At 41.2% G+C, this 25945-nt stretch overlaps 2 long non-coding RNA genes across 2 annotated transcripts in view; one reads left to right on the forward strand and one right to left on the reverse strand.

The window, feature by feature from the left end:
* LOC309659055 overlaps window positions 1-25945 on the forward strand; it is a 430937-nt gene that overhangs the window by 68838 nt on the left and 336154 nt on the right. The gene's annotated exons all lie outside the window — the stretch shown is intronic.
* LOC309659045 overlaps window positions 9552-25945 on the reverse strand; it is a 191864-nt gene continuing 175470 nt past the window's right edge. The window contains exon 2 of the long non-coding RNA XR_014262540.1: window positions 9552-24443. This is a non-coding gene — a long non-coding RNA (uncharacterized lncRNA). The remainder of the gene's footprint in view (window positions 24444-25945) is intronic.

Here is a 25945-nt window from a genome sequence, read left to right on the forward strand (position 1 = left end):
GTATTGGGTTAAGGTCTAGGAATCCCTTTGAGGAAACATCAAGGACAGGAGTTGGCAAACTTTTTCTGTAAAGGATCAGACAGTAAGTATCTTAGGTTTGGGGGGCTATCCAGGCTCTGTCACACTACTCAACTCCAGTGATGTAGTGCCAAGGCAGCCACAGACAATAAGTCAACGTATGCCAAGTACAATAAAAACGTGGCTGTGTGCCAATACAACTTTTTTACAAAAAGAGGGGGTGGATCCCTGACCAAGGAGATCACTGATACTGCTAAAATAAAGTAGAATGCAATGTGAAGCGTTTTCTTCATCAGCAGTATAAACATGATAAGTGAACTCTATAAGCAGTACGAACAACTTGCTATTGAAATACAACACAGGGAACTGATTCATTTTATCTGGTATTGCTGAACAAGTTTTCATTTAGGAGGTGACTTTTAGGATTTAAAGGATTCCAGGAGGAAGAAAGGATTTCAAAAAGAGAATTCGAACTAGTGTAAACAAGGAATATGAGCATGAAAGAACATGTCATGTTTGGGAAGTCTCAAGTTCTTCTTTTGTAGCTAAAACACAGTGTATTTGTAGGAAGACGTGAGGGGAAGGTATGCTGGACTCAGACTGTCAAAGGCTCTGAGGCTGCCCTCTGGGAACTGGATTTCAGCTGTGGGTCAAGACTGGGACAACATCAGCTCTGTTTACAAAAGAGATCTGTAGATCTATACCACATGGAGGGCATTTTGGAGTGGGAGAGCGTGGACGCTGGGAAACACGTTATAAAGCCATTTCTGTTGTCCAGGTGAGAGGTGGTAAGGCCTTGAACTGGGTCAGTGGCTTTGGGATACAGAAGAGAGGCTTTGGGAGATGAATTGACAGGTCATAATGACTGAATGACTGTTTCCAGAATTCCGGGACTGTCAGCTCCTTGGCTGTGGGCCAGCCATGTAGTGCTCAGACTTGCTCCTAGACCACTTCCCTGCCCTTCCTTGCTTGGCATCACAGGGAGCTGACCCCCATCAAACTACAATTCCTGGCTCCCTTGCCTCCTGGCTTCTGGTTGGACACAGTCAAATGCGAGGTGGGAGAAGGAGAGAAGCCAAGCTATTTCTCCCCTCTCTCCCTGTCCCCATGGCATCAGCAACAGTGGCTGAGTCTCCTCTGTATATTTAGCTCCTGCCACGGTCCAAGGTTCCAACTCCCATTTGGTGGCCTTGGCTCTTGGGCTCCCTAATATCTCCTCTTCTGTATTGTTTGAGCCCTAGGGATGATGGAGGTTTCCTGCAGCTCTAATCTCTCTCTAGGTTGCCTCACTTTCCTCCGTTTTCTCTTTCAGCTTTTTTGACCTCTTTGTAACCAGTTCCCCTCAGTTGAACTACCTAGTATAAGTTCTATTTTTCTGGCCAGATCCTGACTGATAGAGATGTAATGATTAAATTAGTTGGGCAGTGCAGGAGATTAAGGTAGGAAAGGAAGATAATTCAGTTTTCAGTCTTCAGTTTCATGGTTTGATAGAAGGTGCCTACTGTACCTATAATGGCCTTCACTCCTGCTCCCTCTAGACTATTCATCACAAAGCTAGCCAGAATAATTTAAAACCTAAGTGTATCATATCCTTCCCTGCTTAAAACCTTCCAGTGACTTTTCGTTGTACCTAGAATAAAAGCTAAGCTCCTTATAGCTGATTCACTTTGTTATAAAGCAGAAACTAACATACCATTGTAAAGCAATTATACTCCAATAAAGATATGAAAAAAAAAAAAACTAAGCTCCTTATATAAGCTTCTACCTGCACCTACTTACCTTTCCCTCCTCATTTACCCTGTCCAGCCACACTGGTCCCCTTGCTGGTCCTCAAACTCACCAAGTTAATTTCTGCCTCAGGGCCTTTGCACTTCTGTTCCTACTGCTGGAAATGCTCTTTCCTCCGCTCTCCACGTGTTGTCTTCATGCAGGTCTCTGTTTCTGTGTCACCTCTTCAGACATAGCACTACCACTTACCTCCTTATTCTGGTTTGTGTTCTTCATCACATGTATCACTCTATGAAATTCTATCCTTTGTATCTTTCTACTTCTTTAAAGCTTGAAGGCAACAATTTTGCCTTGTTCACCTTTCTATTCTCAGTGCCTAGTATACGGTCTGGCATATATTAAGGACAGCATAAATATTTGCTAATGAATAAATGAATAATGATTTTACCTTTATAAAGTGTTATATAGCAGAGGTGCTTTATGTATCCTTTTATTACTTTACTTACTTTTTTTTTTCGCTGTGCCACAGGGCATGCAGGATCTTAGCTCCCCACCAGGGATCGAAGCCATGTCCCCTGCAGTGGAAATGCGGAGTCTTAACCACTGGACCGCCGGGGAAGTCCTGATTGTTTTACTTATTTTTGTTATTTTACTTCCATTCTGTCTCTTCCTGAAATGTCCTCTCCCATTCCATCATCATTATTCTTCTTTCAAAACAGTTGGAATCCTTTCCTCTACAAAACTTTCCCTCCCTACTCCACACAAGGAACTGACTTCTCCCTTCTTTGGGGTCCATTGTACCCCAGCAAGACTGACATTTTATTGCAGTTACTTAATATTTATCTCCGTTTCCTAAGTAGTAACCTCTTAAAGGGAAGTAGAGATCATGAATTTTTACCTCTATAGTTTCAGTCTGTAGAATAGTGCCTGACACACTGTATTTGGTAAATATTTGTTAAATGAATGAATGAAGTGGGAGATACAGGAGATTTTCCAGCTCCACGTTTCTACTTGTTTCATACACTATGGATCGCTGGGAAGGAAAAATGATTCCATATCTGTCATATGGGGATGATAGTACCAACCACACACTGTTGCTAGAGAAGATTGAGGTAATGGAATGAAAGCTCTTAGGAAATTATAAGAATAATATGAGTAAAACCTGTCATTCGTATATTATGGGAAAAGGGCTTCTTCCATTGACAAGGATGCATCCTGATATGAGTATCAGTTTTACCCAAGACTTGTCTATAAGAAACAAACTTTCTAGAATTTTCGTGATGATTTGGGAAGAAGGTACTGATGGAGGTATGGTTAAGGTAGATTTCACAGAAAAAGAAGGTGTACTTAGGAGTATATGCTTGGCTTTTTCAAAGGTTTGGTTAGTCCTGGGAGGAAGGCCTTATAGTATTGTACATTTTCTGGGGACGAGTGTACAAAGCCCATAGGTAAGAGAAGTACACACTCAGGGAGGCCTTGACCTCACAGTTAGACTTAGGTGCAGGTCCAAGATGGGCAGAGTCAGGTACAGCGTCCACCTGCACCTGCCCTTTCCCCCTTGAACCCAAGTGCCCAGCCCAGCACTGGGAAGGACTGACTGTCCCTGAGCGCTGTATTGTTTTGTCCCGACAGGTGCCCTCTTGCTCAGGCGCCTTTAACTCCCCAGCTCCTGCTCTCTGTAACTTAGAGAAGCCAAGGGTGGGGCGAAAACATATTAACCACTCTTTCTGCCAGCATCTTTATCCTCTGCTGCTCTGCTGTGCCATTTGGAAGCTGAGAGAGAGCCTGTTTTGTCCCCAGCCCTATTTTGTCCTGAGTATCACTAAGTACCTAATTTACTATTAAGTAAAGACCAGAAGGAAGAAACAGATTTTAAAACGTTTGAAAGTATTTAAGCGCCAACGTACTTTTTCTAAGGATAAAACTAATGACAGAATATTGATTTTCATCCAAAAGTTCCTTGAAGACAAAAGCGATCCGTTAGAACACATCTTTATTGAACCTGGGTGGGCGCATGGTGGGTGGGGACATTGGGTTGAACTGGGGGCCTCTATGTAAAATTGATTGTGGGCTTGGAATTTAAAATGAAGTCATAGTGTGCTGAGACACCTTTTTCCCCCTTTGTGTCACTCACACTACATTTCCATGAAGGGGATCTTAACATAATCTCAGACATATTTTTAGTTTAAACACTAAAATAAATCCCAATTCTACGAAAACAATTATGGATATTTTTGCTAATGCACAGGGCCGAGTTTTAAAAGAAATCCAAGGCATTAAAAAAAACGGAAAAGAATTAATTACCTGCTCCCCACCCCCAACTCTCTGCCTTTTTTTTTTTTTTCACACACACACACTGTATTTTATTTTTACAAGAGGTAAATAGACTGACACCAAGCATTGTACATGGATGACCACAACAAAAGCAACAATGATTGCAATTACCAAACATGAAACACACTCATACTATGTCATAATATTGACATTCAGTCCAGTAATCCTCCACTGTAACAGCTCCTTTACTTTGCAGTGAAAATTGATTTGTATATTCTTTGCCTCTGAGTCCTTGTGGGATTGTTTTTTTTTTAATTCAGACAGAAAGTCACAAAAATTATACTCATCCTCATCAGTTCACTCAGTCCCATGTAATTAAATTTTTTTTTTCATCTTTATCTTTTGTTAGCACTTTTTTGAGTTCATCAGTTTTTCATTAGAGTTCTGCAAATGCTTATTCATTCAGTTCAGCAGTACAGTCAGTTACCAGAAACCTGTACTTGTCAGAGTCTTTTCCATGAATTTCTTGAAGATGAAACCCTTTTATAGGAACATATTTGCAAAAGCATCAGAGTACACCCAGAACTGTCTGTAAATGACAAAAGACTTAAAAATGACCACAGTTAAAGATTTGATGAAAGTTCATAATAATGCAGTTGACAAGAAAATTAGTTATTTCTGAGATATACATTTTAAAGTAATAACTAGGATTATTACTTATAACATTATACCAGAACATATAAGATTTTTAGAAATTTCATGTAATGTCTGAAACATTTATATTAACATATTTCCATACATATTTCCATACAAATACAAATATAAGATTTTTAGAAAGTTCATGTAATGTCTGAAACATTTATATTAACATATTTCCATACAAATAACCCAATGAAAGTTTAGTATTAGTTGTTTTGTTTGTTTGTTTTTTTATAATGCAGGTTCTTATTAGGCATCAATTTTATACACATCAGTGTATACATGTCAATCCCAATCGCCCAATTCAGCACACCACCATCCCCACCCCACCGCAGTTTTCCCCCCTTGGTGTCCATATGTCCATCCTCTACATCTGTGTCTCAACTTCTGCCCTGCAAGCCGGCTCATCTGTACCATTTTTCTAGGTTCCACATACATGCATTAATATACGATATTTGTTTTCCTCTTTCTGACTTACTTCAGTCTGTATGACAGTCTCTAGATCCATCCACTTCTCAACAAATGACTCAATTTCGTTCCTTTTTATGGCTGAGTAATATTCCATTGTATATATGTACCACAACTTCTTTATCCATTCGTTTGTTGATGGGCATTTAGGTTGCTTCCATGACCTGGCTATTGTAAATAGTGCTGCAATGAACATTCGGGTGCATGTGTCTTTTTGAATTACGGTTTTCTCTGGGTATATGCCCAGTAGTGGGATTGCTGGGTCATATGGTAATTCTATTTTTAGTTTTTTAAGGAACCTCCATATTGTTCTCCATAGTGGCTGTATCAATTTACATTCCCACCAACAGTGCAAGAGGGTTCCCTTTTCTCCACACCCTCTCCAGCATTTGTTGTTTGTAGATTTTCTGATGATGCCCATTCTAACAGGAGTGAGGTGATACCTCATTGTAGTTTTGATTTGCATTTCTCTAATAATTAGTGATGTTGAGCATCTTTTCATGCGCTTCGTGGCCGTCTGTATGTCTTCTTTGGAGAAATGTCTATTTAGGTCTTCTGCCCATTTTTGGATTGGGTTGTTTGTTTCTTTAATATTGAGCTGCATGAGCTGTTTATATATTTTGGAGATTAATCCTTTGTCCGTTGATTCGTTTGCAAATATTTTCTCCCATTCTGAGGGTTGTCTTTTCGTCTTGTTTATGGTTTCCTTTGCTGTGCAAAAGCTTTGACGTTTCATTAGGTCCCATTTGTTTATTTTTGTTTTTATTTCCATTACTCTAGGAGGTGGATCAAAAAAGATCTTGCTGTGATTTATGTCAAAGAGTGTTCTTCCTATGTTTTCCTCTAAGAGTTTTATAGTGTCCAGTCTTATATTTAGGTCTCTAATCCATTTTGAGTTTATTTTTGTGTATGGTGTTAGGGAGTATTCTAATTTCATTCTTTTACATGTAGCTGTCCAGTTTTCCCAGCACCACTTATTGAAGAGACTGTCTTTTCTCCATTGTATATCTTTGCCTCCTTTGTCATAGATTAGTTGACCATAGGTGCGTGGGTTAATCTCTGGGCTTTCTATCTTGTTCCATTGATCTATGTTTCTGTTTTTGTGCCAGTACCATATTTTCTTGATTACTGTAGTTTTGTAGTATAGTCTGAAGTCAGGGAGTCTGCTTCCTCCAGCTCCGTTTTTTTCCCTCAAGACTGCTTTGGCCATTCGGGGTCTTTTGTGACTCCATACAAATTTTAAGATGATTTGTTCTAGCTCCATAAAAAATGCCATTGGTAATTTGATAGGGATTGCATTGAATCTGTAGATTGCTTTGGGTAGTATACTCATTTTCACAATGTTGATTCTTCCAATCCAAGAACATGGTATATCTCTCCATCTGTTAGTATCATCTTTAATTTCTTTCATCAGTGTCTTATAGTTTTCTGCATACAGGTCTTTTGTCTCCCTAGGTAGGTTTATTCCTAGGTATTTTATTCTTTTTTTTGCAATGGTAAATGGGAGTGTTTCCATAATTTCTCTTTCAGACTTTTCATCATTAGTGTATAGGAATGCAAGAGATTTCTGTGCATTAATTTTGTATCCTACTACTTTACCAAATTCATTGATTAGCTCTAGTAGTTTTCTGGTAGCATTTTTAGAACTCTCTATGTATAGTATCATGTCATCTGCAAACAGTGACAGTTTTACTTCTTCTTTTCCAATTTGTATTCCTTTTATTTCTTTTTCTTCTCTGATTGCCGTGGCTAGGACTTCCAAAACTATGTTGAATAATAGTGGTGAGAGTGGACATCCTTGTCTCGTTCCTGATCTTAGGGAAATGCTTTCAGTTTTTCACCGTTGACAATGATGTTTGCTGTGGGTTTGTCATATATGGCCTTTATTATGTTGAGGTAGGTTCCCTCTATGCCCACTTTCTGGAGAGTTTTTATCATAAATGGGTGTTGAATTTTGTCAAAAGCTTTTTCTGCATCTATTGAGATGATCATATGGTTTTTATTCTTCAATTTGTTAATATGGTGTATCACATTGATTGATTTGCATATATTGAAGAATCCTTGCATCCCTGGGAGAAATCCCACTTGATCGTGGTGTATGATCCTTTTAATGTGTTGTTGGATTCTGTTTGCTAGTATTTTGTTGAGGATTTTTGCATCTATATTCATCAGTGATATTGGTCTGTAATTTTCTTTTTTTGTAGTATCTTTGTCTGGTTTTGGTATCAGGGTGATGGTGGCCTCATAGAATGAGTTTGGGAGTGTTCCTTTCTCTGCAATTTTTTGGAAGAGTTTGAGAAGGATAGGTGTTAGCTCTTCTCTAAATGTTTGATAGAATTCACCTGTGAAGCCCTCTGGTCCTGGACTTTTGTTTGTTGGAAGATTTTTAATCAAAGTTTCAATTTCATTCCTTGTGATTGGTCTGTTCATATTTTCTGTTTCTTCCTGGTTCAGTCTTGGAAGGTTATACCTTTCTAAGAATTTGTCCATTTCTTCCAGGTTGTCCATTTTATTGGCATAGAGTTGCTTATAGTAGTCTCTTAGGATGCTTTGTATTTCTGGGGTGTCTGTTGTAACTTCTCCTTTTTCATTTCTAATTTTATTGATTTGAGTCCTCTCCCTCTTTTTCTTGATGAGTCTGGCTAATGGCTTATCAATTTTGTTTATCTTCTTAAAGAACCAGCTTTTAGTTTTATTGATCTTTGCTATTGTTCTCTTTGTTTCTATTTCATTTATTTCTGCTCTGATCTTTATGATTTCTTTCCTTCTGCTAACTTTGGGTTTTGTTTGTTCTTCTTTCTCTAGTTCCTTTAGGTGTAAGGTTAGATTGTTTATTTGAGATTTTTCTTGTTTCTTGAGGTAGGCTTGTATAGCTATAAACTTCCCTCTTAGAACTGCTTTTGCTGCATCCCATAGGTTTTGGGTCGTCGTGTTTTCATTGTCATTTGTCTCTAGGTATTTTTTGATTTCCTCTTTGATTTCTTCAGTGATCTCTTGGTTATTTAGTAACGTATTGTTTAGCCTCCATGTGTTTGTGCTTTTCACGGTTTTTTTTCCCTGTAATTCATTTCTAATCTCATAGCATTGTGGTCAGAAAAGATGCTTGATATGATTTCAGTTTTCTTAAATTTACTGAGGCTTGATTTGTGACCCAAGATGTGATCTGTCCTGGGGAATGTTCCATGCACACTTGAGAAGAAAGTGTAATCTTCTGTTTTTGGATGGAATGTCCTATAAACATCAATTAAATCTATCTGGTCTATTGTGTCATTTAAAGCTTCTGTTTCCTTATTTATTTTCATTTTGGATGATCTGTCCATTGGTGTAAGTGAGGTGTTAAAGTCCCCCACTACTACTGTGTTACTGTCAATTTCCTCTTTTATAGCTGTTAGCAGTTGCCTTATGTATTGAGGTGCTCCTATGTTGGGTGCATATGTATTTATAATTGTTATATCTTCTTCTTGGATTGATCCCTTGATCATTATGTAGTGTCCTTCCTTGTCTCTTGTAACATTCTTTATTTTAAAGTCTATTTTATCTGATATGAGTATTACTACTCCAGTTTTCTTTTGATTTCCATTTGCATCGAATATCTTTTTCCATCCCCTCACTTGCAGTCTGTATGTGTCCCTAGGTCTGAAGTGGGTCTCTTGTAGACAGCATATATATGGGTCTTGTTTTCGTATCCATTCAGCAAGCCTGTGTCTTTTCATTGGAGCATTTAATCCATTCACGTTTAAGGTAGTTATCGATATGTATGTTCCTATGACCATTTTCTTAATTGTTTTAGGTTTGTTTTTTAGGTCCTTTTCTTCTCTTGTGTTTCCCACTTAGAGAAGTTCCTTAGCATTTGTTGTAGAGCTGGTTTGGTGGTGCTGAATTCTCTTAGCTTTTGCTTATCTGTAAAGCTTTTGATTTCTCGATCAAATCTAAATGAGATCCTTGCGGGGTAGAGTAATCTTGGTTGTAGGTTCTTCCCTTTCATCACTTTAAGTATATCATGCCACTCCCTTCTGGCTTGTAGAGTTTCTGCTGAGAAATCAGTTGTTAACCTTATGGGAGTTCCCTTGTATGTTATTTGTCATTTTTCCCTTGCTGCCTTCAATAATTTTTCTTTGTCTTTAATTTTTGCCAATTTGATTACTATGTGTCTCGGAGTGTTTCTCCTTGGGTTTATCCTGTGTGGGACTCTCTGCGCTTCCTGGACTTGGGTGGCTATTTCCCTTCCCATGTTAGGGAAGTTTTAGACTATAATCTCTTCAAATATTTTCTCGGGTCCGTTCTCTCTCTCTTCTTCTGGGACCCCTATAATGCGAATGTTGTTGCATTTAATGTTGTCCCAGAGGTCTCTTAGGCTGCCTTCATTTCTTTTCATTCTTTTTTCTTTAGTCTGTTCCGCAGCAGTGAATTCCACCATTCTGTCTTCCAGGTCACTTATCCGTTCTTCTGCCTCAGTTATTCTGCTATGGATTCCTTCTAGTGTAGTTTTCATTTCAGTTATTGTATTGTTCATCTCTCTTTGTTTGTTCTTTAATTCTTCTAGGTCTTTGTTAAACATTTCTTGCATCTTCTCGATCTTTGCCTCCATTCTTATTCCAAGGTCCTGGATCATCTTCACTATCATTATTCTGAATTCTTTTTCTGGAAGGTTGCCTATCTCCACTTCATTTAGTTGTTTTTCTGGGGTTTTATCTTGTTCCTTCATCTGGTATATAGCCCTCTGCCTTTTCACCTTGCCTATCTTTCTGTGAATGTGGTTTTTGTTCCACAGGGTGCAGGATTATAGTTTTTCTTGCTTCTGCTGGCTGCCCTCTGGTGTTTGAGGGTATCTAAGAGGCTTGATGGGAGGCTCTGGTGGTGGGTAGAGCTGACTGTTGCTGTGATGGTCAGAGCTCAGTAAAACTTTAATCCACTTGACCGTTGATGGGTGGGGCTGGGTTCCCTCCCTGTTGGTTGTTTTGCCTGAGGCAACCCAACACTGGAGCCTACCTGGGCTCTTTGGTGGGGCTAATGACAGACTCTGGGAGGGCTCACGCCAAGGAGTACTTCCCAGAACTTCTGCTGCCAGTGTCCTTGTCCCCATGGTGAAACAGAGCCACCCTCCACCTCTGCAGGAGACCTTCCAACACTAGCAGGTAGGTCTGGTTCAGTCTCCCCCGAGGTCACTGTTCCTTCCCCTGGGTCCTGATGCTCACACTATTTTGTGTGCGCCCTCCAAGAGTGGGGTCTCTGTTTCCCCCAGTCCTGTTGGAGTCCTGCAATCAATTCCCACTAGGCTTCAAAGTCTGATTCTCTATGAATTCCTCCTCCCGTTGCCAGACCCCCAGGTTGGGAAGCCTGACATAGGGCTCAGAACCTTCACTCCAGTGGATAGACTTCTGTGGTATAAGTGTTCGCCAGTCTGTGAGTCACCCACCCAGCAGTTATGGGATTTGATTTTACTCTGATTGCGCCCCTCCTACCGTCTCACTGTGGCTTCTCCTTTGTCTTTGGATGTGGGGTATCTTTTTTGGTGAGTTCCAGTGTCTTCCTGTCGATGATTGTCCAGCAGCTAGTTGTGAGTCTGGTGTTCTCGCAAGAGGGAGTGAGAGCACGTCCTTCTACTCCGCCATCTTGGTTAATCTCGCCCAACTCTTTGCCTTTTGCCTTTTAAAAATTAAGTATTCTAAGAAATTATGTATGAGTGGTTGGCATATAAGCATTAGCTGCTCTTCTGTGTGATCCCATGTTTTTGTGTTCCTTCCTCTTTTTTAAAAATAGCATATTATATTTAATTTTATGTTTCCACATCCCTCATTAGACTTGGGCTCATCTGGGTCAGGACCAAGTCTCACCCATCTTAGATTTATCAGTGCCTATGGTATGAGTGTGCCTAGTGCAGAATTGTTTTTCAAAAACTATTTGTTGAATGAGTGAAACATCATTTTTAGCTCTAGGTCTTGTTTGGTTCTCTGCCTAATAAGATAATTTTTAATTCATCACAAGCACTAGCTCTTAATCAGATCAAAAGATGCCCAAGCTCATTCTTTTTTTTTTTTTTAAACTTGAGGGAATAGGTTTAGTAGAATGTTTGTTTTTTTGTTTTTTTAAAAATAAATTTATTTATTTATTTATTTATTTTTGGCTGTGTTGGGTCTTCATTTCTGTGCGAGGGCTTTCTCCAGTTGTGGCAAGCAGGGGCCACTCTTCATCGCAGTGCGCAGGCCTCTCACTGTCGCAGCCTCTCCCATTGCGGAGCACAGGCTCCATACGCGCAGGCTCAGTAGTTGTGGCTCACGGGCTTAGTTGCTCCGCGGCATGTGGGATCTTCCCAGACCAGGGCTCGAACCCGTGTCCCCTGCATTGGCAGGCAGATGCTTAACCACTGCGCCACCAGGGAAGCTCACCCAAGCTCACTCTTAATAAAAGAAGTACAAATTACAACTCTACGGAGATACCACATTTTCACCTGCCCTATCCTTGTATATGTTGTGCACGTAGGATCAATACTTTGTTAGTTGTGTACACTAATATTGCTTCTAGGGAAGGCATTTGGGCAATACCTATCAAAATTCCAAATGAACATACTCTTTGATCTAGGAATTCTACTTCTAGGAATTTATCTGACCAATATTCTCCCACAGGTGGCAATGATACAGGTAGGAACATTCACTGTGGTCTTGCTTGCAGTAGCAAAAGCCTTGAAAGGACCTAAATGTCCACCAGTAGGAAACTAGTTAAATAAATAGGGGTACATGCATGCAACAGATAATCTAGTCCAGAGGAAAAAAAGAATGAGGCAGCTCTGTATCTACTGATAGGGGATGATTGCTAAGATATATTGTTAAGTTATAAAAACAAGATTCAAGGCGGTGTATGCAGTATGCAACCATAAATTATTTAAGTGATGATAATATAAACAGACCTGTTTGCATGTATATGCATAGCTATTCATGAATGGACTTATAAAACCCTAGGAATATTGGCTGCCTCTGGGTCAGGGTACTGGGTGGATAGGTAACAGGGAACTATGGTTTCTGTCCCTCACAGCACAGAAAGTCCCCTTTGACTCACTTATTTAACCCTTCACCATTTTCCCATTGCTGTTAGGATTAAGTCCAAATCCTTCTCATGGCCTGCAAGGTGCTTCGTCACAGGACCCCGATCTCCCTCCCCTGCGTCATCTGCAGCCCCTCTCCCTCCTGGCTTGGTCTTCTTTCAATTCCTCAAACAAAATTCTCCTTCCCATCTCATGGCCTTTGCAGATGCTCTGCCTGGAACAATCCTCCCCTCCACCTTTACCTCCCTAATTCCTGGTGGTTCTTGAGCCATCAACTTCAAGGCCACTTCATCAAGGTGACCTTTGCTACCTCCCCAGCCTAATGTAGTCCCCCGATAGAAGCTCTCATGGCGTCAGAAACTTCTCTTTCAGTAGTAGACACTGCAGTTGCAATTAATACATTATTTGTTTGATGTCTGTTTTCCTTTCTAAGCCTCAAGTTAACGTCTGTCTTGGTTACCTCTGTACACATGCATAGTACGCAGCAGGTGCTCATACACACTTGTGGAAGGAAGACAAGAAGTATGGAAGAAATGAAGTTGGGGGAGGGAGGAAGTGGGGAAGGTAACATGTAGAGATGAAGGAAGGAAGAAAGGAAGTAACAATCAAGACATTACATGAAATTTCTAAAAATCTTATATGTTCTGGTATAACGTTATAAGTCATAATTCTAGTTATTACTTTAAAATGTATATCTCAGAAATAACTAAATTTCCTTGTCAATTGCATTATTATGAACTTTCATCAAATCTTTAACCGTGGTCATTTTTAAGTCTTTTGTCATTTACAGACAGTTCTGGGTGTACTCTGATGCTTTCGCAAAAATGTTCCTAAGAAAGGGTTTCATCTTAAAGGAATTCATGGAAAAGACTCTGACAAGGACAGGTTTCTGGTAACTGACTATACTGCTGAACTGAATGAATAAGCATTTTCAGAACTCTAATGGAAAACTGATGAATTCATAGAAGTGGTAACAAAAGATCAAGATGAAAAAAAGTTATTAATTACATGGGACTGAGTGAACTGATGAGGATGATTATAATTTTTGTGACTTTCTGTTTGAATAAAAAAAAAAAGACATTAAAGCCCATTGTAAAGAGCTCTCCCTATGTGCATTCCTCATTAGTAATTAGTTTGTGAGCTTAGTATTTTAGGTTTACTTGAAAATTACATGTTAACTCTGTGGCCTTAGAATTCGTATTTTATAAAAATTGAGTATTTTGGTTTATTGTTTAGTGAAAAAAAAATGTACCACCACCAATGAATTTTTGTTTTACTTTAGCCTAGAAATCGTGTTATTCTGAATATTTCTTCTTTTACCACTGAGGGGCAGTAGCTTTTCACACAGAAGGTAAAGATTTCTATCTTTTATGGATGGGAAGGTGTTTTAATATACATATTGGTTTGGCCAAAAAGTTCATTCGTGTTTTTCTGTAAGATTTGGAAAAACCCAAGTGAACTTTTTGTCAACCCAATATGTTAGGGCTTTAGGCTATTTTAAATAGTCTACATATTTTTACATTGATGCTGCTGGGTTTAAATATGAATCAGATGGTCATTTGGTCGCATTTAGAATGAATCAGTCTTCTTCCTGAGCCTCCAAGGCCCTGAAGGAGCTGGCTGGCCCCCACCTTTCTGCCCAGCCATGCCGGCCTTCTCAAGGAGGCAAGATCGTCTCCCTCCAAAGCCTTGTCACTTGTTATTTCTTCCTGGAATGCCATCCTCATGAAGGTTTCTGCTCCACTGTCAGCAACTCAAACAGGGTTTTACAGATCCTTCCATCTAAAGTAGCTCCACCCAGGGACCGGACAGGTTTTGTTAGCCCTGAATCTGAGAAAGAGAATACAAAATTATGAATATAAAAATTCATACAAAAATAAATACTTACTTAGAAAAAAAATCACAACAAAGGACAAAACAAAAAAAGCTGGCACATACCCCAATCATCAGAAAAGCCTGAAAAAGAGCACATATTTTTATTAATTAACTGCCTGACATAATATGTTTTTACCCTGCCATTTTGTGTATATACTCTTTGGTCACCTCTTTATAAGACAGCGATGGTGTGATATTTTCTAGACAGCGGATAAAAAGGTAATTCAGTCTTCGGTAGAGTATCACTGATTGAAATGTGTTTTTATGATGGATAGAACAGAAAAGTTGTTCTTTGCTTTCACTACTCATTATTGGTAGTGCCATGTAAAGTTTTAGGATTGCTGTCAAAATTCAAGAAATCTCTATTAGGTTTTTTTTTCATATATGGGCTCTAAGACTTTAGGGCATTTCAAGCGTTTTTGTTTCGGGGTGTGTGGTATGTGCGTGTGTGTGGTGTGTGTGTGCGTGTCTCTTCACACTAGCCTAGCATCACAGCCCCTCCGGGGGGCTTGGACTGGGCCTGAGCAGATGAAGAGCTCTGAAACTTAAGCTGCATTAGGTCAGAGTCAATGGCCCTCAACTCCACTCCTCAATTACTTGTTACCACTTCCCTTGGTTTTCATTTTCCTCAGCACTAGCCACAGCCCGAACTTACCTTAGTTCTGCGTCTGCCTGTGTCCAGATGGCCTTCCCCCACTGCCACGTGAGCTGGCACTACCCTCTGACTGTTTTGCTGAGGCTGTGCTCCCAGAGCCTCCCACAGGTTTGGCCTAGGAGAGGGGCTCAACAATTTGTTGAATGAATGAGTGAATGAATGTTACATGGGATTTAATATCAATCTCTCGAATTTGTTCTTGGAATTTATGAATGTTGATTTTTCATAAGACCCATTTTAATTAAGCGTGATGGCATAGAAAGTGTTAGGAGCACTAATTTTGCTAATAGGATAATTTTCTGAAATGGTAGTTTTTACGTGCTATCACAACGTGTACATTTCTTTGACCAGAAGTTTCGAAATAGTAGAGCCAGATTCTTTAGAGTTTGTGTGGGACCCAGATCCGTGATACAGCAGCTTTCAAACTTTCTTGCTGTATTAGCTCCCCAAGTAATTTAAAAACAGAGCAAGAGAGTTGACACCCTCACACATTTCAAGTTATTATTTTTTTAAATCATAAGTTTAAATATTTGCAAATGATGTCATTACTGACTTAGTGTAAACTGAGACTTTAAAAAGCCAACTGTATTAATTGGAAGCAAAATACCAAATCAATTTAATTCCTGTTTTTATCCCTTTTAGAAATACATTAATGAACTCTTCTTTAATAGTAGAAAATAATATAATGTTCATTTTTCTTCCTTAAATCTGTATTCTCATTCTACTCCTTCTCTCCCTCTCAATGTCCTATATTTTCATGTCTGAAAGTCTTCTGTGGATAGACCCATCAAACTTTTATATAACAATATATATATATATATATATATATATATATATACATTTAAATGTAAATTTGTAAAGTTTTTGTTGTGGTAACAAGCTCAAAATATTTAACATTTCTTCTAGACTGAGTTATTATTATTATTATACATATTATCAAAAAATAAATATATGACAAATTTTGATTACAAAAAGTAATTATGAAAAGTAAAATGTTATTAGAAACACATTTCTTAATTAGATGAGTTGAACTGTTCTTTCAATTAGTTTATGTATGCATGTTTGAATATTATTTATTGCTAGGATGAGGCAGAGTTTAGCATCAATTCTATGCCTACTTAATTTTTTTATAAAGGTAAGTTCTGAGAAAACTTATTCAAATAAATAAGCAGATGGGAAAGAAGAATATTTTGTTATAGCACTATTACTCAATCTCCTGGACTCCTTCCAAGTTTTACATCAGAAATTATATAATGATATATTACCAGGAACTATTATTAATGCCCTATTGGCTAACATGTCCTACTTTGGTTACATCGATGGCAAAGAATTAGGAACCAGCTGACTTGCAAAAAGAGTAACCAACCATTAGGACTTCCCTGGTGGTCCAGTGGTTAAGAATCCATGCTTCCACTTCAGGGGGCAGGGGTTTGATTCCTGGTCGGGGAACTAAGATCCTGCATGCCACGCGGTGCGGCAAAAAAAAAAAACAACCAAAACAAACAAACAAACAAAAAAACCCAACCGTTAAAGTCATTTACTTTCCCAACACCAGTATTTAGGAATCTCCTTGTGTTTGGAGCTTCAGATGTTTTGACTTCTCAGGACAATTTCGGGTTTTACAATGCAGTGCAGGAAGATTTGGGATGAGTGAAAGGTGTGTTTTTTAAAAAATTTTTGATGTGGGCAGTGATTATTAGAGGAAAGGTAGGAGGAGAACCCATAAACACCTGGACAACAGGTGTGTTTTCAGGCAGAGTAACTGTATGAAACAGTCCTTTCAAACGCAAGGTGAGGATCTGAAACTGATTTCCTTGAAACGACCTCTGTCTGTGTACGGAAGAGAAAAGTCTTGGAGTCACATCACAGTTGGAAGACCATTCATTCTGAACCTATTTCAGAATTAGGTTCCGAGGTGTACTTTACAATGGTCATACCACTAGCCCATAGCACCCCTGGGATGAGACCCAGGTGTCCTTATACCACACCCTCTACCTAGTCCTTCTCTCTTACAGCAAGTAGTGTTTTTTGTTTGTTAAAAAATGCTCAATTTTTTTAAAGTTTTGTTATTTTTAAATTTATTTTATCGAAATATAGTTGACTTACAGTGCTGTGTTACTTTCTGACATACAGCAAAGTGATTCAGCTATACTTCCATATATATTCTTTTTCATACTCTTTTCCATTATGGTTTATCACAGGATATTGAATAGAGCTCCCTGTGCTATACAGTAGGGCCTTGTTTATCCATTCTATATATACTAGTTTGCATCTGCTAACCTCAAACTCCCAATCCATCCCTCTCCCACTCCCCCTCCACCTTGGCAACCACAAGTCTGTTCTCTCTGTCTGTGTGTCTGTTTCTGTTTCGTAGATAAGTTCATTTGTATCATTTTTTTTAGATTCCACATATAAGTGATCTCATATGATATTTGTCTTTCTCCCTCTGACTTACTTCACTTAGTATGATAATCTCTAGGTCCATCCATGTTGCTACAAATGGCATTAAAAAAAAATGCTCAATTTAAATCAGCTTGTAAAGCTCCAGCAACTTCAGTCAAGACCAAAATATGAATAATCTGTAGAGGGAAAGGAATATTAGTCTTTGGAATTACACTGTATAAACTTCTAAAATATGCAATTTATTCTCGGAATCTATTTATCCAGGAGCCTCACAATCGACAACTGTAGTAAGAGTCTTAAGGGCGACCAACACAATATTTACAAGCAATTGGTAAGATTATGATTATTTATAATCACATCTTCCAAACAGAGTAAGTAGGTAACACACTTATAAAAACAAACTAAAATTAAAACACAAATTTGGTGATTCACTTTCAATTTATTTAGAAAGTATTTATTAAGAGTCTACCATGTGCCAAGAATGTACTGGCTGCTAGAGATTTTGAAATTAATTTTAAACTAATTAGCTTACTGCAGGAAGGCGTGCACATGGTGATTAAGAGCAGCAGATGCCAGGGCCACCTCTGGCTTAACTCTTGCCCCATCTTTTTGGTTTAGGTGGCTTTAGGCAAGCTTCAGTGTCCTCTTCTGGAAAATGTAAATAATAATATGTAATTCCTAGTGTTATTGTGGGGCTCGAGGAGATAGTCGTATAATAAACACTCAGGAAATGGCAGTTATTTTTATCACTCTTTTTATTTACCCTGCCACTCCAGCACCTGGCGTGGTGTCTGCATTTAAGGGTAGACACTCAATAAGTGCAACTGAGTCAACAAATGAATGCACAAATAACAAATATTTTAATACATCACTCTATCTGTAAAAAAAAGAATTACATTGTGAGCAGAACAGGTTATTCTCAAAGGTACAATTCTAGTTACAATATTTAGTACATTCTAATGCTAAATACCTTTAAAAATATTTCTTTCTCCATTCTACTATTCAGTGAAGTCATAGATCTCACTTTTAGAAAGCTTCCCGAGTATTCGAACATTTTCCCATCAATTTTTTTTTCAGCAGAGTCTTCAGGGTGAGAATTATGGTAGGCTCCTTTTAAATTATACAAAATAGTTCCAGGAAATCCACAAATTCCTTAGAAATATGTGGATCTAGTGGGAAAAGTATTTCACATTTTTGAGAATTCCCAGGTGGGAATGGGCAACCAGTGACATCGTATCTTGTTGAGATGAGAGTTTAAAGGACCATGGAGGATATATTATTGTTAGAGAATTTTTCTTGTGCCAATTTGGGGGCTGGTATGGCAGTACGAAGGGGGCAATTCTTCCCTTTCTAAGGTGAATAGTCCAAGTTCCAGATCCAGGTCTGTCCTAGGATCCCTTTCTGTTTGCTCCCCTCTCCCTGCCTCTACTTTCACTGCTCTGATGATTCTGTCCAGCGACAACATCTACAGTGTGTTGGTGGGAGTGTTGGAAGTTTTAAGAAGTGACATCTGGGATTGTGTGCCTTATTGCAAAACAGCATTGCTGGGATCCCACATCCTTTATTGCTTAAGCTTTGGTTATTTTAACATACTCATTACATTGACCTGGATCCTATTCCTTGCTCTTAATCATTCAAAAGGATATTGGGGGGGCTTCCCTAGTGGCACAGTGGTTGAGAATCTGCCTGCCAATGCAGGGACACGGGTTCGAGCCCTGGTCTGGGAAGATCCCACATGCCGCGGAGCAACTGGGCCCGTGAGCCACAACTACTGAGCCTGCGCCTCTGGAGCCTGTGCTCCGCAGCAAGAGAGGCCGCGACAGTGAGAGGCCTGCGCACCGCCATGAAGAGTGGCCCCTGCTTGCCGCAACTAGAGAAAGCCCTCGCACAGAAACGAAGACCCAACACAGCCAAAAAAATTTAAAAATAAATAAATAATTAAATAATTTTTTAAAAAAGGATATTGGGTTATTAAAATTTGGAAACGTAAATAAAGCCTAGGTACTGGAGAGCAGACTTGTTAATTAATCACTCACTCTACCTGGTTCCATTAATCCAGTCCTGAGTGTGCTTAAGGAAATATACTTTAAAGTTTCCTTTAAAATAAATGTCATCAGTTCTAATTATATTTCCCTTCACATGCAAAATTTCTTTTAAACCATTCTTTAGGTTGAGTTAGTACTTTGGGTGATGTTGGTACTTCCCATCTCTTGTCCTGTTGGAAAACTTAAGCCCAGCTACTGAATTGTACAAGAGAAGAATTAGGCATTTGTTTTGTTCTCTTTCCTAGCTCTGTTTTTCATTCTCAGCACACCTACTCCTACCCACAAATCCAAGGCTACAGTCTTTCTCTCTAAAACATATTTCTGCCCACGATGTACCAGTGGTTAATTTCCGCAGCTCTGATTCATCTTGACAGTCACATGCTTCCAACAGGTGAGCAGTCACCTGGAGACACTTTTCTGTAATAATACATGTGTTTCATGATGGTGCTATGTATCACCCTCATTTTCCAGGTATACAACGTGACAGAATTCCAGTTTTTTTGTCCTATCCCCTTAAGGTATTTATACCTTTTTTTCCCCATGTTTCTTATCATGTGTCTTAGCAATCATTTTTTAGTTTTTCTAACCTTCTCAATGTTCTTCCAGATATTTGATTGCCTCTGTGGGGTTTTTTTCTCTCTTCTGTTTGTAATATAGTCATATTTTGTTCTGGTAATATATTAGTCAAAGATGGTTTCTGTGGGGGCATATCAGTAAAGTAAATAATGAACCATGAAACCCGCAGTGAAAAATGTGGAAGTTACGGGAAGAAAACTAATCAAGCAGAAGTAAGCTGGCTCAAGGCTGGGTTTAGGGCTGGCTGGGTTTAGATAAGGGAGTGTGTCTTTGAGTTCCCTTTCTCTGTTGCATCTTTATTCGTTCCTCGCCACCTGCAGCATCCTTCAGCCTCTCAGAAGCTCAGTATTTTCATGTCTCCCAGTTTCCAGTCGGGAGGAAAAGCAACCGTGGAGGACAACCTTTGAGGTGTCAGCCACGCTCACCGTCTCTGCCTGTCTTAGATCTGACCCCCTCATCCACAGGGTGGCTTCCCGGGAGCCGTTATTAGCTTAGATGACCCACCCCTAGCCACGGTTGATTGGACCAGGAGAGACCATCGAATCCATACTGCCAATCAGATTCCTTCTCCACAGACCCTGATTCATTTGAAAGCTTCAAGTTTGATCCAAAACTCTCCCCCTCCTCTCAGCACACATGAGGCTCATGGCCTGGTGACTTGTGTGTGGATTTGTGTGTTTGTGCGTGTGAGTGATGGAGGGGCATGCACTGTTCTCTCACAGAAGCCCACCTTCATCCATGGTGGACCCTTCCAGTGTGTGGAACGGGAGGAGAGAAAGGGAAAAGTTGTTTCCTGAGGTGAAGGCGTCATCTGCGCTCCAGGTGGAGCTTGTTGTCTCTGAGAGACATAGGTGGAGGCTCTTAAGGAATTCAAGCCCAAACCCAGGAAGAAGGCTTTGAGAGATCTGGTGACTCCAGGTCTGAAGCCTCCCCCCCCCCCACATTCCTCTGCACCCAGAGCCCCTCTGCTTCATGCCTCGGTGGTCCTTGACAAGCCTGCCACCTCCAATCTTACACCTTCCATGGTCCCAACTCTGGGGTCTTAGGAGGAGGTGAATGGGCTCATGCTCTACCTGTGAGGACCTGGGAGCTTGAGGGGGTGTCCATTGGCCCCTCCTTCTGATCACACCATCACACCGTGGGCCTCAGTGCTCATTCCCCGCTGGTACTTGAGATAGATCAGCAAGACCAGTGCTCACCAGTCGTGCAACCAGGACCCGAGATGTCAGGCTTCTCTTTCTCCCAGACACACACGAACTTGGAGTGGTTCTGTTGCGTTCCCTTCCCTCAGCTTTGTAGAGGAGGCCAATCCTGAGACCAAAGTCTCTTATCAAACCTTGTCTTTTCCTCCAAAAGGAGAAGTCCTCTTCTTTGATCTTCTCATGATAGGACCTGGCAAGCCAGCCCAGTCTCTCCAGCCCCTGCGAGTACAGTTGTACCAGAATACAACTGGTCCCTCTTTATTTCGGCTCCAAGCATTTCATGATTTTTCTTAATACAGCACTGACTCTGCTGTGCTCCCCAAATTATTCTGCTAACATGAGTGCCAGGACGAACTCTCAATCCGAAGCTCACACCCTCCTGCTACTATAACTCAAGGAGGTTTCTGTTACTCGCAAGCAGAGTCTTATTCATATATTTGTAACTTTTCCCGACGACATACCTTTGGTAAGATTATTGGCTAAAGAAGTCAATGTGGGTCCCAAAGGAATAACTTTTCCTGGGATGCTTCAAATCCCACCAGGTTAGTGCCTTATGTGAGACTTGTTCTCCAGAGAAAGTGGATAGTTTTGTGATTTTCTTCCAGCAGAGCTTAGCAGCTTCCATGTAAGAAGAGGCAAAGTGTGCAGTGGGGTTGCTCCCAGGCTGAGCTTTTTAGGGAGCACGTGGCAGAGAAGAAGAGAATGAGGAAAGGAAAGTGCTGGTGGGAAAGTGGTTAAAGCAACGAGCCATGAGGCCCAGGTTGTGGAGCACGGAGTGGTCCTACGCCTTGGCTGCTCATTGGAATCAGCTGGGGAAACTTTCAAAATAATAATGGTTGAGTCCCTCCCCCAGAGCATCTGATGTCATTGATTAAGGCAGACTAGTCATCCTGAGCCACACAAACTGCCCAGCTGATTCTAATATTTAGCCGAAGTTGCAAAACACAGCTGTATGTAAGGAAAAGAAGTGAAGTTAGATGGACGCTGGTAGAAAGTTCAAGATACTGGAGATCCTGGATGTAGTCGGCTTGACTGAGACCTGGATTCAAGAGGGAGGCTGCTCGGAGATCGGGAAGTCAGGACGGAAGGTAACACCGGGTGCCAGGCGTGGCTGAGAGTGGTTCTGCTGAAGTGACCTGTGAGGGTGGCGAAGTGGCTGGTCTGATGGGGCTGCTGGGTGGGTCACCTTCGTGCGTGGCTGTCATTTTCTGGGATACTGATTGGAGGCTGAGGTTGCAGAGAAAGAGCCCATAAGGAGGTGCTGAAGCCCTTGCTGACTATGGTGGAGGGACCTGGGGTAGGAGATTGAAGGAACAAGGATGGGAAGAGGGTGGGGGGTTGGAGGACATGAACCTCAGAAGATAAGAGGCTTTTCAGGGGGTGGGGGAGTGACAGTTGGAAGTTGCAGTGGATCATTTAGAGGAGGTGTAAGTACCCCCTTCCCCTGCAGGGAGTCTGGGAGAAGGTAGGTGTATAGGAAAACTCAGTTTCGCACCTGTGAGTCTGTCTTTCCTCTGTGTCTCCTTTACTCCTCACACAAAACCCTTCACTTCTGGTCACCAAATGTGTGGAGGCTTTTCTCCACGCCATCCAATTCTCCGTGCACCGGGTGGGGATGGGGTGAGTCCTACGATTTAACTCAGTCCTGACACTGCCTACCTAGAGATAGTGTCAGATCCCACAGGGTATGGGTTCTGTCCTACAAGACTGTCCCCATCCCCGCCTTCAGACGCCAATCACAAGTCCAGGTTGTCACCTGTGCTTTTGATGGCTCGGCTATAAATCAGAGGTTGCCATGACTCCCCCTCCTTGGGTTTGATTAATTTGCAAGTGTGGCTCACAAAGCTCAGGGAAACATGTTTACCGGTATATTAAAGGATACGATAAAGGATACAGATGAACAGCCAGATGAAGAGATACATAGGGTGAGGTCTGGGAGGGTCCTGAGTGCAGGAGCTTCTGTCCCTGTGGAGTTGGGGTGCGTCACCCTCCTGGTGTGGATGTGCTTACCAACCTGGAAGTTCTCCGAACCCCCTTCTATTGGGATTTTACGGAGGCTTCCTCATGTAGGCATAGTTAGTTATTATTATTACTTTTTAATAAATTTATTTATTTATTTATTTTTGGCTGCGTTGGGTCTTCATTGCTGCGCGCAGGCTTTCTCTAGTTGTGGTGAGCGGGGGCTACTCTTCGTTGCGGTGCACGGACTTCTCACTGCGGTGGCTTCTCTTGTTGTGGAGCACGGGCTCTAGGCGCACGGGCTTCAGTAGTTGCAGCATGCAGGCTTCAGCAGTTGTGGCACGTGGGCTCAGTAGTTGTGGCGCATGGGCTTAGTTGCTCCTCAGCATGTGGGATCTTCCCAGACCAGGGCTTGAACCTGTGTCCCCTGCATTGGCAGGCGGATTCTTAACCACTGTGCCACCAGGGAAGGCCGGCATGGTTAGTTATTAACTCCATTTCCAGCCCCTCCCCCGTCCCTGGAGAATGGGGAATGGGGCTGAAAATTCCAAGCTTCTAATCATGGCTTGGTCTTTCTGGTGACCATCCCCCATCCAGAGTTGTCTCAATAGAATAAAAGATGCTCCCAGTGCTCTTTTCACTTAGAAAATGACAGGGTTTCAGGAGCTCTGTTCCAGGAACCGGGGGCAGAGACCAATACATATTTTCTATTATCTCCCCATAGGGAAATGAGCAGTGTGCCCTAGACAGAGCTGTAGCACAAGTGAGGTCTTGGAAAAGAGCCTGATTCTTCAATATTACTGAGGTTTGGTCTCCAGATGGTTGGGCATTTCTTGTAAAATTTTTCAGAATTGAATGAATAGATTGTTTAGGATCCATGACTTAGCTTGTGCTGTGCAGGGGTCACAAATTGGTGAATTCCAGCGCATTTTGTTCAGACCACACCAGAGTTTGGGGGGAAAATGGAACCTGAATGTCTTTGTGTGGAGCCTGCTCTCTTCAGTTTATCCCAGGTCCCACCTTTGGCCCCAAAGTGGAGCTGCTTCCTACATTTACACTACCTACTCAGCCCCAAGACTTTTGTTTCCTTAATTTCTTTTATTATGAAAAATTCCAGAATATAAAAGTAAAGAGAATGGCATAATGAATCCCCATATACTATCACCCAGACCTGAAGTTGTTTTTTTTTTTTTAAATGAAAGGTTCTTTCTTTCTTTCTTTCTTTCTTTATTTTTGGCTGTGTTGGGTCTTCGTTTCTGTGCATGGGCTTTCTCTAGTTGCGGCAAGCTGGGGCCACTCTTCATTGTGGTGCGTGGGCCTCTCACTATCGCGGCCTCTCTTGTTGCGGAGCACAGGCTCCAGACGCGCAGGCTCAGTAGTTGTGGCTCACGGGCCTAGTTGCTCCGCGGCATGTGGGATCCTCCCAGACCAGGGCTCGAACCCGTGTCCCCTGCATTGGCAGGCAGACTCTCAACCACTGCGCCACCAGGGAAGCCTGAGACCTGAAGATTTTTGATGTTGGGACCCCTGGGGAGATAAAAAGAGCAGGACAATCCACTTCTTTGCAAAAGCTTTCCCTCTGGTGCTGCTTCACTTTCACCCCATCCTGACTTACTAGTTGTTATTTGTATTTCTACTGAAGCATTTCCACATAATTATTCATACGTACTTGTTGAGCCACTTATGTGTGCCAGGCCCCTTTGTAGGCACTGGAGCTAGAGCAGAGAGCAAAACAAACAAGGTCCCTGTCCTCAGAGGACTTACAGCACAGGGTGGAGGAGAAAGACAGTATACAGTCAGTCATCAATCAACGGGTCATGTGAAGTGCTATGAAGGACAAAAGCAAGGCCATTTGACAGAGCATCTAGTCAAGGTGTAGGGCATGGCAGGATTGGGGTGATTGGAGCACTTCAGGTATTAAGGAGGGCATCCCTGAAAGGGTGGCATTTGATCCAAGATATGAATGACAAGAAGGTACCGACATATGAAAATCTGAAAGGTACCACACTCCAGGCAAAGGGGACAGCCAGTGCAAAGGTCCTGAGGTAGGAAAGAGCTTAGGGGCTGTTCGAAGGACAGAAAGAGGTGAGCAGGATGGAGATGTTTCTCAGGGCTTCCTTGGGGCACCTTAGCCCTTCCTAATGCTGGGTTAAGTGGCTTATCTCTGTGCCTCTACAGTGCCTTCTGTGACATCTATTATAGCACTTAATTCCTTTAGTGAGGATTTGTCCGTCTCCCTCACTGGTCCAGGGACTGACCAAAGGCAGGGTGGTATCATTTTCATCTTCTTATTTCCCAGAGCTTAGCTGTGTCTGGCTCACAGATGGTGCTCAATAAATATTTGAAGCAGCATAAATGTGTGCTTTTTGGAGGAAAAAAGAAGATGGGAATCTGGGCCCCTGAGTTCAAGACGCAAATTTGGAAGTAACAAGCAAATCACAAAAATTTTCAGCTCCTAAAATTTTCCCTGCATGTCTGAAAGAGTACAATGAAGTATTTTTGCAACTATTCAAGTTTCCTTCTTTCTATCAGGGGTCTCCCAAATGTGTATTTGTTTTCTCATTCATCAGATATTTATTGAGTTCTTACTACATCCAAGGCATTATTCTAGGCACGTGGGTATGAAAGTGAATAAAGCCAAGTCTCTGCCCTTGTGGAGCTTGTATTCTAGTTTGTGGGGAGGAAGTGAAAAACAAATATTTTTTGACAAAAAATGTATGGCAAGTGGTGACAATTGCTATCGAGAAAAATAAGCAGAGTAAGGGGGATAGAGAGTGTAGAGGAGGGTGCACTGATATTTTACATGGAGTGGTGAGGGAAAATGAGTCAGTTTTGGGTCCTCTGGGAATCAGATGCCAATAAGGACATAGAATTGCAAGACTGGAGGGTGGGATGGGGTGGAAATGCTCATGAAAGTTAAAGGGGAGAGGGACCAGGAATGACAGGTAGAACCTTCAGGCTGCAATGCAGGTCTGGCACCTGTGAAAGGGGAGGAGGAGATAGG

This window comes from Balaenoptera physalus (assembly GCF_965194825.1).
Source record: "Balaenoptera physalus genome assembly, chromosome: 3".
NCBI classification, from domain to species: Eukaryota; Metazoa; Chordata; class Mammalia; order Artiodactyla; family Balaenopteridae; genus Balaenoptera; species Balaenoptera physalus.